Below are 16,617 nucleotides of genomic sequence, written 5' to 3' on the forward strand. Positions count from 1 at the left end.
GAGTGGTATATTTGTTACAATTGATGGCCCTACCTTGACACATCATTATCTCCCAAAGCCATAGTTTACATCAGAGTTCACTCTTGATGTATTGTACATTCTATGGCTTTGGACAAATGTATCATGAAATGTACCTACCATTACAGCACCATTACATAACAGTGTTACTGCCCCTCAAAATGCTTTGTGCTGCCTTATTCATCCCCCTCTCCCCACTAAGCCCTGGCAACCACTGATCTTTTTACTGTCTCCACAGTTTTGCCTTTTCCAGAACATCATGTAGTTGGACTTATGCAGGATGTAGCCTTTTTAGATTGGCTACTTTAAGTTAGTAACATACATTTAACGTTACTCCATGCCTTTTCATGGCTTGATAGCTCACTTATTTTCAACACTGAATAATGTTTCACTGCCTGGATGTACCACAGTTTATTTTTCCAGTCACCTACTGAAGGAAATTTTGGTTGCTTCCAAGTTTTGGAAATTATGAATAAAGTGTCTATAAACATCCATGTACAGATGTTTGTGTGAACATGTTCTCAGCTCCTTTGGGTAAAGGAACAAGAAGCACAATTGCTAGATCTTATGGAAAAAGTATGTTTAGTTTTGTGATAAATGAAACCATCTTCCAAAGTGGCTGTACCATTTTACATTCCCATCAGCAATGAATGAGAATTCCTGTTGTTTCACATCCTCACCAGTATTCGTTGTTGTCAGTGTTCTGGATTTTGGCCTTTCTAATAGGTATGTAGTGCTATCTCATTGCTTTTCTAATTTTTATTTCTTTAATGATATATGATGTGGAATAACTTTTCATATGTTTATTTCTCATATGTAGATCTTCTCTTGTGAGGTGACTAATAAGATCTTTGGCCTATTTTTAAATCAAGTTGTTCATTTTCTTATTGTTGAATCCTTTGTAAATTTTTGGTAACAATCCTTTTTCAGATGTGCATTTTGTAAATATTTTCTCCTAGTCTGTGGGTTTTATTCTCATTCTCTTGAAAGTGCCTTTCACATAGAAGAAATTTTTAATTTTAATGAAGTCCAGCTTATAAATTCTTTCTTTCATGGATCACACCTTTGGTTTTGGGTCCACGAAGTCATTGCCAAATTCAAGGTCATCTAGATTTGCTCTTATGCTATCTTCTAAGAATTTTATAGTCTTGCATTTTTCATTTAGGTCTGTGATCCACCTTGAGATAATTTTTTTGAAGATACTGTGAAGATCTGTATCTAGATTCATTTATTTTGCATGTGGATGTCCAGTTATTCTAGCATTATTTGTGGAAAAGACTATCTTTGCTCCATTGTATTGCCTTTGCTCTTTTGTCAAAGCTCAGTTGACTATATTTATGGAGGTCTATTTCAGGGCTCTCTATTCTGTCTGGTTGATCTGTTTGTCTGCCCTTTCACCAATATCACACTGTCTTGATTACCGTAGCTTTATAGTAAGTTTTGAAGTTGGGTAACATCAGTTTTCCAACTTTGTTCTTCTTCAATTACAGTTTGGTAGTTTTTGTACATATTTTATTAGATTTATACTTTATTTCATTTTTAGGGGTGCTAACATGAATGGTATGCTATTTTTAATTTCAAATTCCACACACCTTGCTGGTGTATAGGAAAGTGATTGACTTTTGCATATTAACCTTGTATAATGTAACCTTACTATAATTGCTTACTAGTGCCAGAGGTCTTTTTCATTGATTCTTTAGAATTTTCTACATAGACAATCATGCTGTCTATGAATAAAGATGGTTTTATTTCTTCCTTCCCTATCAGTATACCTTTTATTGGCCTTTCTTGTCTTATTGCATTAGCTAGGAATTCCAATACACTGTTGAAAGGAGTGGTGAGAGGGGGCATTCTTGCCTGTTCCTGATCATAATGGAAAAGATAGTTTTTCACTATGAAGTTTGATGTTAGCTATATGTGTTTTGTGGATAGTCTTTATCAAAATGAAGAAATTTCTCTCTATTCCTAGTTTACTGAGAGGTTTTTTTTAAAATCATAAATAGATGTTGGATTTTGTCAAACGCTGTTTCTGCATCTACTGATATAATCATATGATTTTTTTCTTTGGTTTATTGATATGAAGGATTATGTTAATTGATTCCAAATGTTGAACCAACTTTGCATACCTGGGATAAATCCCACTTGGTTGTGGTGTATTAGGCCTTTTATACATTGTTGCATTCAGTTTGATAATATTTTATTTAAGATTTTTGCATCTATGTTCATGAGAGATATTGGTCTGTAGTTTTCTTTTCTTATAAACTCTTTGTCCAGTTATGGTATTAGATTAATATTGACCTCATAGAATGAGTTAGGAAGTAGTTTCTCTGCTTCTACCTTCTGAAAGAGGTTAAAGGAAATTGCTGTAATTTCTTCCTTAAATGTTTAGTGGAGGGGCTGGCCCCATGGCCAAGTGGTTAAGTTTGCGCGCTCCGCTGCAGCAGCCCAGGGTTTCACCGGTTTGGATCCTGGGTGCAGACATGGCACACTCGTCAGGCCATGTTGAGGTGGCGTCCTACATGCCACAACTAGAAGGACCTGCAAATAAGATATATAGCTATGTACCGGGGGGATTTGGGGAGATAAAGAGAAAAAAGAAAGATTGGCAACAGTTGTTAGCTCAGGTGCTAATCTTAAAAAAAAACGTTTGGTAGAATTCACCAATGAACCAGTGAGCTTCATGCTTTCTGTTTTGGAAGGTTATTAATAATTTATTCAAATTTTAAAATAGATATAGGCCAATTCAGATTTTTTTCTCTTTAAGTTTTGCAGATTGTGTCATTTAAGGAACTGATCCCTTTCATCTAGGTTATCAAATTTGTGTGCATAGAGTTGTTCATAGTATTCCTTTATTATCCTTCTAATATCCATGGGAGCTGTGGTGATGTCTCCTCTTTCATTTCTGATATTAGCAATTTATGTCCTTCCTCTTTTTTCTTAGTTATCCTGGCTAGATTATATTATATTGATCTTTTAAAAGAATCAGCTTGTGGTTTTATTGATTTTCTCTGTTGATTTCCTGTTTTCATTTTCATTGATTTCTGCTCTAATTTTTGTTATTGCTTTTCTTCTGCTTACTTTAGATTCAACTTACTGTTTTTTTCTAGTTTACTAAGGCGAAAGCTTCATTATTGATTTTAGATTTTTCTTCTTTTCTAATACATGCATTCGATGCTATAAATGTCCCTCTAAGCACTGCTTTTGCTACATTCCACAAATTTTGGTAAGTTATATTTTCATTTTTATTTAGTTCAGATTTTTTTTAATTTCTCATGAGACATCTTCTTTGACGGATGTGTTATGAAGAAATGTATTGTTTAATTTCCATATATTTGGGGATTTTCCTGTTATCTTTCTGCTATAGATTTCTAGTTTAATACCATTGTGTCTGGGAGCAAGCATTGTATGATTTCCATTCTTTTAAATTTGTAAAGTGTGTTTATGGCCTAGAATGTGATCTATCTTGGTGAATGTTTCATATGAGCTTGAGAAGAATATGTATTCTGTGGTTGCTGGGTCAAGTAGTCTGCAGATGTCCATTTTATCTGGTTGATTAATGGTGTTGTTAAGTTCAACTATGTCATTACTGATTTTATGCCATTTGGATCTGTCCATTTCTGATAGAAGGGTGCCAAAGTCTCCAACTATGATAGTGGGTTCATCTATCTTTCCTTTCAGTTCTATCAGTTTTTCTCTGTTGTTATGTGGATACTTGTTGATGATATCATATCTTTTTGGAGAATTGACCTCTTTATTGTTATGTAATACCCTTGTTTATTCCTGGTAGATTTCTTTGCTTTGTGTTCTACTCTGTCTTAAATTAATATACCTACTCCCACTTTCTTTTGATTAATGTTAGCTAGTAGATTTTTCTCTGTTTACTTTTAATTTACTTTCATATGCCTTCATATTTAAAATAAGTTTCTTGTAGACAACATATATTTGGTTCTTGTTTTTTGATCCACTCTGACAATCTCTGCCTTATAACTGGTGTGTTTTAAGTGATTATTGATATGGTGGGATTAATACCTAGCATATTTGTTAATATTTTCTCTTTCTTATCCTTATTTTTTGTTCCTATTTTTGTCTTCCACTGTTTTCCTGCCTTTTGTGGTTTTAATTGAAAACTTTATATGATTCCTTTTTCTCCTTTCTTAGCATATCAATTATACTTCTTTTCTTTACTTATTTTAGTAGCTGCCACAGATTTTGCAATATATATTCACAATTAATCCAAGTCCGCTTCCAAATAACACTATACTGCTTCCCAGCTAGATCGAGTTCCTTATGATAACAATAAAATGCTAATTTCTCTCTTACGTCCATTATATTATTGCTATCATTCACTTCACTTATACATAAGCATACGTAAGCATAAACATATACAGAAGCATACATAATCAAATACATTATTGCTATTATTATTTTTGAACAAAAATAATATCTATAAATAATAATAAATAAATCTAAAAAAATAGATAAAAAATTATCTATTATATGAAGAATAAGAAAAATAAAAATTTTTATTTTACCTTTACTTAGCATTTCTCTGATGCTTTCCTTTCTTTATATAGATCTGAGTTTCTGACCTATATCATTTTCCTCTTCTGTAAAGAACTTATTTTAACATTTCTTGCAAGGCAGGTCTACTGGCAACAAATTCCCACAATTTTTGTTTGTTTGAGGAAGTCTTTATTTCCCCATTTTAATAACTTGACATTTATTGAATATTTCTCTCTTCTTATTGTAAGATAATAATCACAATTCCACCACACCCATACACATTTTTAAACCATCTTTAAATCCTCAATCTCACTGTAAATATTCCTCACATCTATCTACTTCTTTCCATCATCATTGCTCCCACGTAGTGTATCTTTCTGCTAGGCAACTACAATTACTTTCTAACTGATTTTAATTTGTCTGCTCTTGCCATTTACATCTATTCTTCCACAGCAACCAGAGGGATTACTTTAAAACCTAAATTACATCATGCCACTCTTTTGCTCGTTCATTGACTTCCCAGCATAAAATTCCCATGCTAGTTGAGTGATAACCCACTTTTAGGAACCAGATCTTCTTGCTCCTAATAATAATCTCTTTCTTTTAAAATTATGAGTATGGATTTTCAAACTTGAAAATAAACTTGATTTTCAAAAGAAATAAAATTGTAGTCAATGATCGTTTTCTACTAAAATGCTTTCAAAACCAATTTTTTTAAATGGGAATAAAGAGAATTTAAGACTATGATCAAGTCCAAATGTTGTCAGAAAGAAAGGGCTAATGAATACTCCTGATAAGCTGGAATACTATGGGCCAGTTCAAGAATTTTAATTGACAATCAGCTTATATAAGCTTTTTCTCTGCAAAGATTTCCATTTTAACGTTGTGCTAAAAAAAAAAAAATGGTACAACTAGGGTGGATTTCTTTCAAAGTGAAAGAATCTCTCAAATGTTAGGGAGGTCTTTGCATTTCTTCAGATTTCTTATTTGTTTGTTCAAGGAACACCATGCAGTCTTGACTGTCAAAGTTTGGCTGGACAAGGACGGTGTACTGAAAACATGACTTTTTGCAGTCACAAGACTCAGGTTCAAATCCAAGACACAACGTTTACTAATGTTAGGAACTCAAGCAATTAAATTAAGCTTTGTGAGCCTCAGTTTCCACATTCACATGTTATATGCACTTAATACCACAAACAATTGCTGTAAGGATTTAGCCCTACATGTTAGATCCCCTCTTTCTTAAGTGATTCAGGATTTAAAATAATTATTCTATAAATCAAGGAAACTCTAGAGTTTGCCCCTACATTTTCAGTTCCTTAATCATCTTTCCAATTTTTAATGTTGTTTAAAGACAAGCACACTAGATATGTAAAGTAGTTTAATTGAAATATGTTGTTCTTTCATTTTAATCTCTCTGACAAATCCACAAACTCAGAGTCCCTGCTAGATTTCTCTAAACTTTTAATTTGAAAATTGAAAAGAAAAGATTGCAACATGTATACTTTTTTATGCATTCTTCAGAGGACCTCAAATGTGCTCTTACGAAATTTAAAAATTGCAATGGCTTTCAGAAGCAATCTTATTGTAAAATATATGACTTTTAATAAAAATACTAATTTTTATTTACTAATTTTTATTGTATGTTTAATATGTCAGACATCAGACTAAGTGCTTTACCCCCATTCCCTCGTTTATTCACTACTACACCTTTGTATACATTATTTTTTTTTTTTATTTTTTTGAGGAAGGTTAGCCCTGAGCTAACATCTGCTGCCAATCCTCCTCTTTTTTGCTGAGGAAGATTGGCCCTGAGTTAACATCTGTGCCCATCTTCCTCTATTTTATATGTGGGATGCTGCCACAGCATGGCTTGATAAGCAGTACATAGGTCCCCACCCAGGATCTGAACTGGCGAACCCTGGGATGCCAAAGCAGAGTGCGTGAACTTAACTGCTACACTACCAGGCCGGCCCTGTATACGTTATTTTTATATTCCTTTTTACATGAAGAACCTGAGATTCAGAAAGATGAAATAACTTGCTTAAATTCATAGAATAAGTAGCAATGCCAGAATCTGAACACAAGCTATATAACTAACTTCAAAGCCCACAGATTTATCCATTATGTTCTTATAAATCATTAATAAAAACACTTTTTAGAAAATGTATAAGGGTTCATCATAATCACCAGACACTGAGTCTGCCTTCTAGTGATGAGGGTGGGAAGCCCAAAGGGAGGCATTGTCCCTACTGCACAGAGATGGGTCTGAGGGTTGGGTCCCCCTGTGGGGTGTCCACTTCCAGGCCAGCTGATGACAAAAGTTCCAGTTCCAATGTTCCCTCTCTGGTTGACACAGCTAACAGCCTGTTGCATCCATAGACTCTCATAGCAAAAGCTGCCTCAGTGTAACCTTTAAGGACATGGCCAACATTTAATGACCTCTCCTGTGGGGAATGGGGTTTATTTGATGAGGCTCTGAGACAACAGTACCACATGATGCTGGAGAACTTTGCACCTGTAACCTCGCCGGCTCGTTGGTATAGAGCAGGGGATGAGGAGGCATCTTCTGTACAGAGTGTTTAGGTAGAAAAATGTCACAAGACAGGACAGCACAGCCAGGTCCATCCATCTCGAAGGCTTGTCCCTGTGAGATATGCGTCCTGGTGGTGAAAGACACTTTGTACCCGGCTGAGCACAGAAATCCTACACTTGTGAGGTATGTGGGAGATGATTCTGGCTCAGTGAAAACTTGCACGGGCACCAGAAGGAGCCCAGTAGAGAAAGGATATGGACAGGGCCTCCTTTGTGACGGACTGCCCTTCACCCTTGGGGAGGTTGGGGAGGACTTCCCCTGGCAACACTGGCCTTCTCTAGCACCAGCACCCCTACTTGAAGTCACACTGCAGCACCAAGTGCGGAGAGTCCCTTTATAGCAGAAAAAGTCATTATCAATGCATTGAATTCAGGAAAACTTTCAGTTGCAAATACAAACTTATTCAGCATCAGTGAATTCAGAATGGAGGAAAGGCCTCATGAGTGAGGGAAATTCTTTAGCCAAAGCTCCAACATTACTTGTCACACTGGAGACACGGCTTACCAGTACAGCGAATGTGGGAAATCTTTTAGCCCAAGCTCCATCCTGAGTAATCACCAAAGGGTTCACACTCTGAAGCAAGGCCTCATGAGTGTGACAAGTGTGCAAAATCCTTTAGAAAAAGCCCTGGCCCTATTCAATACTGGAGAGTTCACATGTGAGAAAGTCCTCATAAGTGCAATGAATGTGGAAAATTCTTTACCCTCATATCTGACCTTGTTCAACACCAGAGAGTTCACACTGGAGAAAGGGCTCCTTGTTCAGTAAAACAACACTGGCAGAGATCCTTTGTGAGGGGGCCATTTACCTGAATTGAACCCCATATATCTGAACATACGTAGTGCAGAGATCCTCCACTACTTCTGGGACTTTGGGAAGCTTTAACGAGCTGCATTGTACGTTTAACCTGCCCAGGCCAGGAACCTTGCCAGATTTATGTCACTGTCGGTTTCTGTGCCATAAGCCATTTCATCTCTACCACCTGGCTGGTCCCCACCGTGTCTATTAGTCACCCCAGTGTAATAAGGGAAGGTAGATGTTTCTTCTCTTCCTCCCATTCCCTGGAGAAAATTATGATGAGTCTAAGCCCTTATCGGGGGGCCTCACTCCCTCCTCTCTGACTAGTTAGGGCATGGTCCTGACCCAAATTTGGCCAAGAAGACCCAGTCTAGTTATTGCTGGCAATTTGCAAAGAATTTTATCTTCTTCCAGTTTGGGTCAAATTTGCAATGCTGACGAAGGCCACCTAGGAAAGACTACAGCTCTTCATGGTCCTATTTGGTGGCCCAGATAGTAGTATTTTTTTGGGTCCAGAGGTCAAAGACAGGGGTGGTGTTATGACAACCTCCAGTGGTTTGGGAAGAAGGATGAATTGATTCCCTTTTTCCCAGAGGATGTCACATAATGTGCAGCACTATTGAGGGGAAGCTGCAAAGGAACCCATGAGCTCTGATGTCCAGAATTCAGTTTGCTAGTGTCACCTGTGGTAAGACTACAGGGGCCAGGCTGAAACCATAATTGGTACAGAAACACTGTGTGTGATTAATAGGGTCTGGAGGAGACTGCACCAAACTAGATAGAATGTGCCTCTTCTGAAAGTGCATCCACAGCTGTTTCAGTAGCTATGGCTACATGAGATGAGAGTACATATTTCATACCCATGGTTTTCCTGGAGTTGAGCTCATCATCAGAGAAAATAGAGTTTGTTTACTCCTATAGCCCTGGATTGTTCATCTCAAGGCCATTGCTACACAATCAAGAAAATGAAAATAGAGAAAAGGGAAATCCCATAGTCCAGGACTGTGACTTTTATTATTCAGCTAGAGTTTTTGTTGACTCAGACAGAAACAGGCTTTCTTGCTTGACAACATTTCCTGCCACTGATGGAGGGCTGCCCTTCCCAAGGCATGAAGACAGAGATGGTCAAATCAATAGAGGGTTGCCAAACCTTCCAGTTTCTGAAAAATAGTAGAACTGGACTTTATTTGAACCAATTTTTAGAAAGTTGTATTGCGGTATAACTGACATGCTATAAACTGCGCATATTTAAAGTGTGCAATGGATTAGTTTTGACATACATATAAGCCCACGAAACCATCATAATCATGTTAATGAACACAGGCATCACCCCTATATTTACCTTGTGCCCTTTTATAATCTCTCCCTGCCCTCACAAGCCCTCTAGGTGATCGTTTATTTACTTTCTTTGACAATAAGTTAGTTTGTATTTTCTAGAATTTTATATGATTGGAATCATAAAGTGTTTGCTTTTTTAATTCTAGTTTCCTTCATGCTGCATAATTATTTTAAGATTCATAAATGTTACTTATGCAAATAGTTCATTCTTTTTATTGCTGAGGAGTACTCTGCCATGTGGATATAACGCTATTGGTTTATCCATTCATCTGTTAATAGACATTTGGGCTATCTGATTTTTGGCTATTACAAATAAAGCTGCATATTTGCAGTGTACAATTTGATGTTTTGATACATGCTTAAACCCTTGAAACAAAATTTTTCTTCTTGGTCTTTTTAATCCATCCATGGTGACACATAAAATTATTGATACAAGAACATATCCTACCTTGGGAATAGATGTTTCCATATGAATATAGAAATGGAGAGGAATGCGCTATGAAGGTCCATGAAGTCTTCCCCAATCTTCCATTATCTATCATCTCATGGTCATTCTTGTGCCATTAGTCTCCACCACATTACTGGGCTATTTTACTTATAATCTCAGACATCACGTCATTTAACGCATAACCTCCTCAGAATGCATTTCTAAAATGTAATTTCATAACTTTAGTAACTATCACACAAAATGAAAATATTTTAAAATATGACAAAAAATGGATAAGGGGAATGAGTTGACAATTCACAGAATAGGAAAACTAGAACTGACTAACAAGCACATGAAAAATATCCAACCTCATTAGCAATAAAGATATAGAAATTCAAATAAAAAGAACTATTTAATTTTGTTTGTCCACATTTAGCAAAGAATTAAAAGTACAACAGCATTAGGTAGTTAGCAGAAAAATGGTCACTCTTATACCAGTTGGTAGGAATACACATTTGTGTCACATTTTCTGAAGTTTAATCTGGCAAATCTTTTTAACCCAGAAATTTTACTTTTAAGAATTTAACCTAAGGAAATAATTAGAAAATTAAAAAAGAAAAACGTAAAAATGCAAATACCCTAAATGCTCAACAATAGGATATTATAAATAAAGTTATGTTGGTGTAGTCCTTCAACGGAATAATATTTTGTCATTTACAATGATGTTAAAATAGGTTAACAAACGCATTTCAATTCATGTGCCAAATTTTTACATATCTTATGAATAACTTCACCTGCCATGGACAAAATTATAAAATTAGTAAAATACGTATACTTTTTTATGGGTTACATTGTTATATAAATACAAGTAAGATTGATTTATTTATGTGTTTAAATGTGAACATTTTGTTGCATATTGTTAGCAAAGTCATGCATATATTGGCAATATTTTGTCAGTGGCAGTAAATTCAAACCATCAATATTCAGTTAATTATATTTTCTTTGTAGATCACATGAATTTAATAGGTCAGAAAGACATTTAAAATATGTATCTTCAAAATATAATCAAAAAAGAAATTACAAATTTATATGCACCAAAACATTGATAAAGCTATAATTGATAATAATAGTAATAATAACAAAATAGTAATTGTAAATTGGAGTAACAGGAAAAGCATTTTCTGGCATTATTCTGCAACTGATCCATTATACCTTAGCCCTATTAGACTCTAATTATGATGGTTATACTGTACTTACGTAGGAGAATGTCCCTGCTTGTTGGCCTAAAATATTTGGGGATGATGGGCATCATGTCAACAACTTACTCGCAAATGGGTCTGAGGAAAAAAGCCCCTTGTACTATTCTTTGGACGTTTCTTTAAGGTTGATATTATTTCAAAGTAAAAAGTAATTTAAAATCTAATCAAGTGAACTCACTCATAAATCACACGTATAACATTACAGATGACTAGCACAATTGACAGATTGCACCTCTGTACCTAATTTTATTTATAACAGAGTGAAGATTTAACTCCACATCTTGTCAGTATGTTTTCACTTTTAAAGAATGAATAAACTCAATGTTTCACAGGGTCACATACCATTCTACCTGATGTAAATATAACTATATATTCATTATTAATAGATTTATCCTATCCCGTACTCTTCAAAGGCAAATTTGGAATTTGCTATCTTATTTTTAAAAAATGGATATTCCGTTTACTAAGAACATTTTTTGTTTGGCATTTACATTATGCATTTCACTTGAAATGTAAATTTCTAAAAAGAAAGAGTGAGAGAGAACTATTAACGAAATTCTATGACACATTACTATCAGCAAGACATTTGCCATTTCTAATGTTGTTTTGTATGTTTTGAAACTGGATGAAATGTGCAAAATGTTAACTTTAAAAAGCAAGTTATTAAACCATACTTTTTGCTCACATGCCTTTCTCAAATCTAGAATTATTCTGCCTACTTGACTTTTCAATCTGGAAATTGTATTAGGTTAGTTTAACATGAGAAATTCTTATTAAACCCAGGCTGGATCCTAGTGGTAACCATCTTGCCTCACTAAGAGCTTGAAAATAATTGGTTCAATATTCAAGCATAGAATTATGCTGGAGGTAGACATCAAAGTCCTCCCTCTGCAATTTCTGGAATTTATCTATGCTAACTTTTTCCTCAACCCCACCTCCCCTACCCTCATCTTGACTTGTCTTTTGAAAACAAAGCCATTTGTGAATTTCTGGCCTTCTGGCGCCTGTCACATTCTCCTCCAAGTTTGTTCACAGCAGCTCTTCAATCACAAAAGAAAATGCTTAGACATTGAAGAATGTCATTTGTTTGGATTAATAAACTCATTTTAAAAGTACCCAGGTGATGCCTTTCAATCTTCTAAATCTCTTGTGATCTTAAGACTAGGTCTGTTTTGTTCTTTCTAGTTCAGATAACATTCTTCTGGGTAAAGAAGACTACAAACAAAATAGCATCATAGAAGCTATGGATACTCAAGTTTTCACTATCGCCTGTTCCATCAGCTACTATATCTCCTCTCCATGTACATAGTTGTTGTTTTGTTTTGTTTCACTTATTTTCACATATTACCCTCTCCATGATTTAGAAATCTCAGTGCTTTAGAGACTTTGACCTTCATAAAACTCTTCTTCAAATCTTATTCCTTTCTTTTCATTTTTCTTCCCATCTTCATATAGCTGGCTCTTGCTTATTCCATTCTCAACTCCAATATCACTTCCTCAGAGGCCCCTCTTCACCCCTGGGTCTCATGGAATGCATCCTCCTCCCCTACACATGTCACTCTACGCCAATTCTGTTTTATTGTTTTTGTATCACTTATCACTACATGCAATAATTATTTTTTCTGTCTCCTTCAACAAGAGGTGAGCTCCATGATGGCAGGAATACTACTGTCATTTTAACTCTCCAAATAATAGGACCCAAAGGCACTGCTGTTCTGCTCTCTGGCAGAGATTAATAAACTAATGACTCCCTAAAAAAATCAATGAATGCTAAACAGATGTAGTAGTGTATTCTTTGGAATAAGTATAGTCACCTGCCATAATCTATTACCTCATTAATCCTGACAAAATCCCTATAAATTATTTAAAGGGTGTGTAGCCAGAAACATTTTTTAGAGGGAGAAAAAACTATTATGCAAAATTTGCATATTTTGCCTAAAGTTACCCATAACGTTGAGGAGAGATAAAAAAGAAGAAACTGGATTAGTGAGCTTCCATTCTAGTTTAGCTAAGGAAAATGAGAAATAGTGAGATAAATAGATGAGAAATATAGGGGAAAGGGATATCTTTTTCCTTTCTTTATTCAAGTCTGCACTGCCTCCAAAAACTAGATCAGGCAAATTCCCAGAGTCTGGTCTTAAAGAAGTTTGTCAATAGTGCTAGTCTCTCCACACACAGAAACAGCAAAGACTGAATCTTCCTTCATAGTGGGTTAGTGGGAAGACAAACTGATTTTATCTGACTATCAAGCCAGTCACTTGCCATGGCTGCCATTACTTAGGGCTGCCCTTCCTGGACAGTCACTGTGCTTCAGAGCAGAAGGAGACTTGATTCCCAAGCAAGGGACTGAGACACATGTTCAGGAATCTTGTGCTAGTGTTTCCCTTCTGTCCTTTCTTCCACCCTTTCAGTCAGTCTCTGTCTCCCTCTTCTCTCTCATACTCTTTCTAAGACAAACTATTGCCCGCCATTCCACATGATACCTAGGTTACCTGCATAGTTACAGTTAAAAACCATAGGGCCCATCATTAGGGATTTTTCTACCTTTAGCTTGTACCTTATTTACACAGCACAATGTAAGGTCCAACCTTTGTAAGTTTAAAACGTTGATAGCAATTAGGAAACGTAAATTCCAACGGTGAGTGAAAGCAAGCTAGGATATTTACACAAAAGCAAAAGTCTTGAAAAGACAACTTCAGTGTCAGGATTCAATTAAAAAGCTTGATACTTTGAGTTATTGCTATATATCCAAATATATTTAAAAACAAAATTGAACAAACAATAACTTTTTTTTAAAAAGGAGCATCTGTAAAAATACCCTTGCCCTAACTTCCCCAAATACTTGTGGCCTTATGTGAGTCAAAGGGCAAATGAAAGGGTAAAAGGCTGCTTTGATCAGATATAGCCCCAGAAGTTCTAGTGTGTTCCCAAATAAATGAGAGAATGTTCACGAAATGTACTCAATAAATTCTAAAGCACTAAGCTAATGTTACTTATTATTTTTAGATCATCTAGAGGAATAAGATTCATAAATACAAGACAGCTCAAGATCAATGACAGTAACTTGAGTATTTTTTTCATCCTAAAAGTTAACTTAATTGTCCCCACTTGAAATAAATGTGTCTATTCGTAGCCCTCTGACATAAAGATGGCCTGTTCACATGACATATTCTAACATATATTATTTGCTACTGTTAGTGTTATTTGATCCAATATGACAGAGACATACATTGCAAATTGCAGAGTATTAGCAAATGTTATATCCAGCCTTTGTATGTTTTTCTTTGTTATAACTATGTTGTTGTAAAGCTGCAATGGTCTTCAGCAATAGTTCAAGAGCTTAGAGCACGTGATAAGGGGGATGGACAGGTGTGAACCGTTGCAAGCTATGTTCTTGGCTCTACCCTCCTCTGTCTCGCCATCCACGTTGGCTTCTCTCATTTCCCACCTTAGCCAGGGCTCAAGTGGCTCTGGGAGTTGAGTCCTGCACCCTCACACAGAGAGGCTCCCCTAGAACAAGCAGTTCTTTCCTGTCCTACTCCCATTCTTGGTTTCCTATTTGTAAGGAATTCTAAGTCCTGTTTAGAAAGCACGTGAGGGGAAGAGGAGAAAAGAGAGAGAGAAAGGAGGAAGGAAGCAGGGGATCGGGAATTGGGGGCAACCAGGGCCCTTGGAGGAGCTCTCCAATTTATTCAAGCCCCAATGTTGCAGAGGAGAAAACTCAGGATGTGATTTGCCTATGCCCATACAGCTCATGCACATCAGCCAATACCGGGGCAAATTCTCCTGACTTCCAAGTCACAGTTCCTAGAAGTTTCTGAATCTGTTTTCTGCTGTGTATTCTAACTCTCAGAACAAAAGTAGATTCACTGATTAATGTTTTTTGACCTTAATTTATAAAGGTTATTAAATTGACTACCTTAAAAACTCTAAGAATTTATGAAACTTGGAAAATCTTATATTAAAAGAGGCTTTTCAGAATCTAGGCAGTGGGCTTCTGAAAGTTGTCCTCTTTTGTTAGATCCTTAAGAGCAGGGCCTGTTTTAACCTCAGCTGAAAAAAATCTCCAATCACTAATGGCACATTAGCAATACATGCACTTTCTAGACTCTTTAAATCTTTCCTCCACGGAGGGATTCAGTTGTACATTTGAGTGTACTGAGGCTTAGATCAATTTTGCTGGGACCCTCCAGAAGTCCTCCCGTCTGATAAGACCTCCTATTGGATAACCACAAGAATGAATGAAGTTGTTCTCTCCACTGTGCAACGGGAGGGTCTAAAAACTACAGGGAACCCCTTAAATGCAGGAAATTTGTATTTGATTCTCCCCATCATACTGTGAAATGCAAAAAGACTAAGCCGATTACTCTTCTCTGACCAAGACAGTTAAATTGTTAAATAGAAAAATGAGCCAGTCCTAAAAGCTTTTCTAGGACACTACCCAAAAGTCCAGGAAGAATAATAACCTCCCAGAGATAAAACAGTTCAGCCAAGTACAAAAAAAGTTTCCCCTCCCAAATTTAAAAACCAAATGTACAAGCCTTAACATCCAGCATTCTACACGTTTTCTTTTTTCATTATTATGCAGACTACTACAAACTCAAAAGCAGAAAAGAATCTGATGCAAATGTGAACTGTTGACTGTCACCAGAGGTTTCACTGACATTCTTCGCCTTGATTCTGTCCTGTCACGCGGATTCTTGTGGTTGGCGTCATGATGGAGCCTTCCACTCCCTTGCTGTCCTCACCAGAGCCACTCGAATTCCTTTGTTCTTCCCAAACCCATAGATTCTGTAACAATAAAATACGAGGAATACAGTTGATCTGCTTCCCTTGCCCCTGACTACAATTCATTCTCCGAGTGCGACTAAGATAATCTTTCAAACACCCAAATCTGAGGGGTCATTCTGGTTTGTAAAGCCATTCAGCGACTTGCTATTGTCTGAGAGGGAGATCTGAAGCCCATTTCATGGCTGAAAAGGTTCTTAGTGGTCTGGCTCTTGCCTTTTTCTCCAGCCTCATCGCCTGCCATTCTCTCATTTTCCACCACCATCCCAAGCTCTAGTTTTTCTTTTAATTGTTCAAATACACAGCGCTTTCCCTTTCTTCTAGACCCTAGAAATTTCAGATCCCTCTTTGCACTACACCTTCCCCTCCTCTCTGGACTACTCCTAAACTTCTGCCAGATTTCAGGAGAAACAACACTTCCTGCAGGAGACTTGTCTCTCCTCACCCCCTCCTCACTGTGTTAAGTCCCTCTGACCTGTGCTCCCATCCACCTGCCTGTGTCCAAATTATTTTCTGTTCCCCAGCCAGGTTAGGTTATAATCTCCATTGGGGTGGGAACATTTGTCTTATTTACTGCAGGTCCCCATGTCCTAGTGCAGGGCATATCTTTGGTGCCCAAAAACATTTGTTAAAATAAATCATACAAACCACATAAGCATAAAACATTAAGTAGAAGTTACTTTAGCACAGTTGTTTATAACTGATCCCTGCCAATATTGGAGTACATGGTGTAGCAATTATTCAGAGCTTCCTCCCTCTCAATCCTCAGGTCACCTGCAAGAGAAGAATTTCGTTTTTTCTTCCTCTCTGTCACAGACCACTGACATGTGAGCACTGTGAAGGTGCAACCTTGATCATTCTTCTCCCATTTCCCCTGCCTTCCAGGTCTT

The sequence above is a fragment of the Equus przewalskii genome, chromosome 2 (genome assembly GCF_037783145.1).
Source record: "Equus przewalskii isolate Varuska chromosome 2, EquPr2, whole genome shotgun sequence".
NCBI classification, from domain to species: domain Eukaryota; kingdom Metazoa; phylum Chordata; class Mammalia; order Perissodactyla; family Equidae; genus Equus; species Equus przewalskii.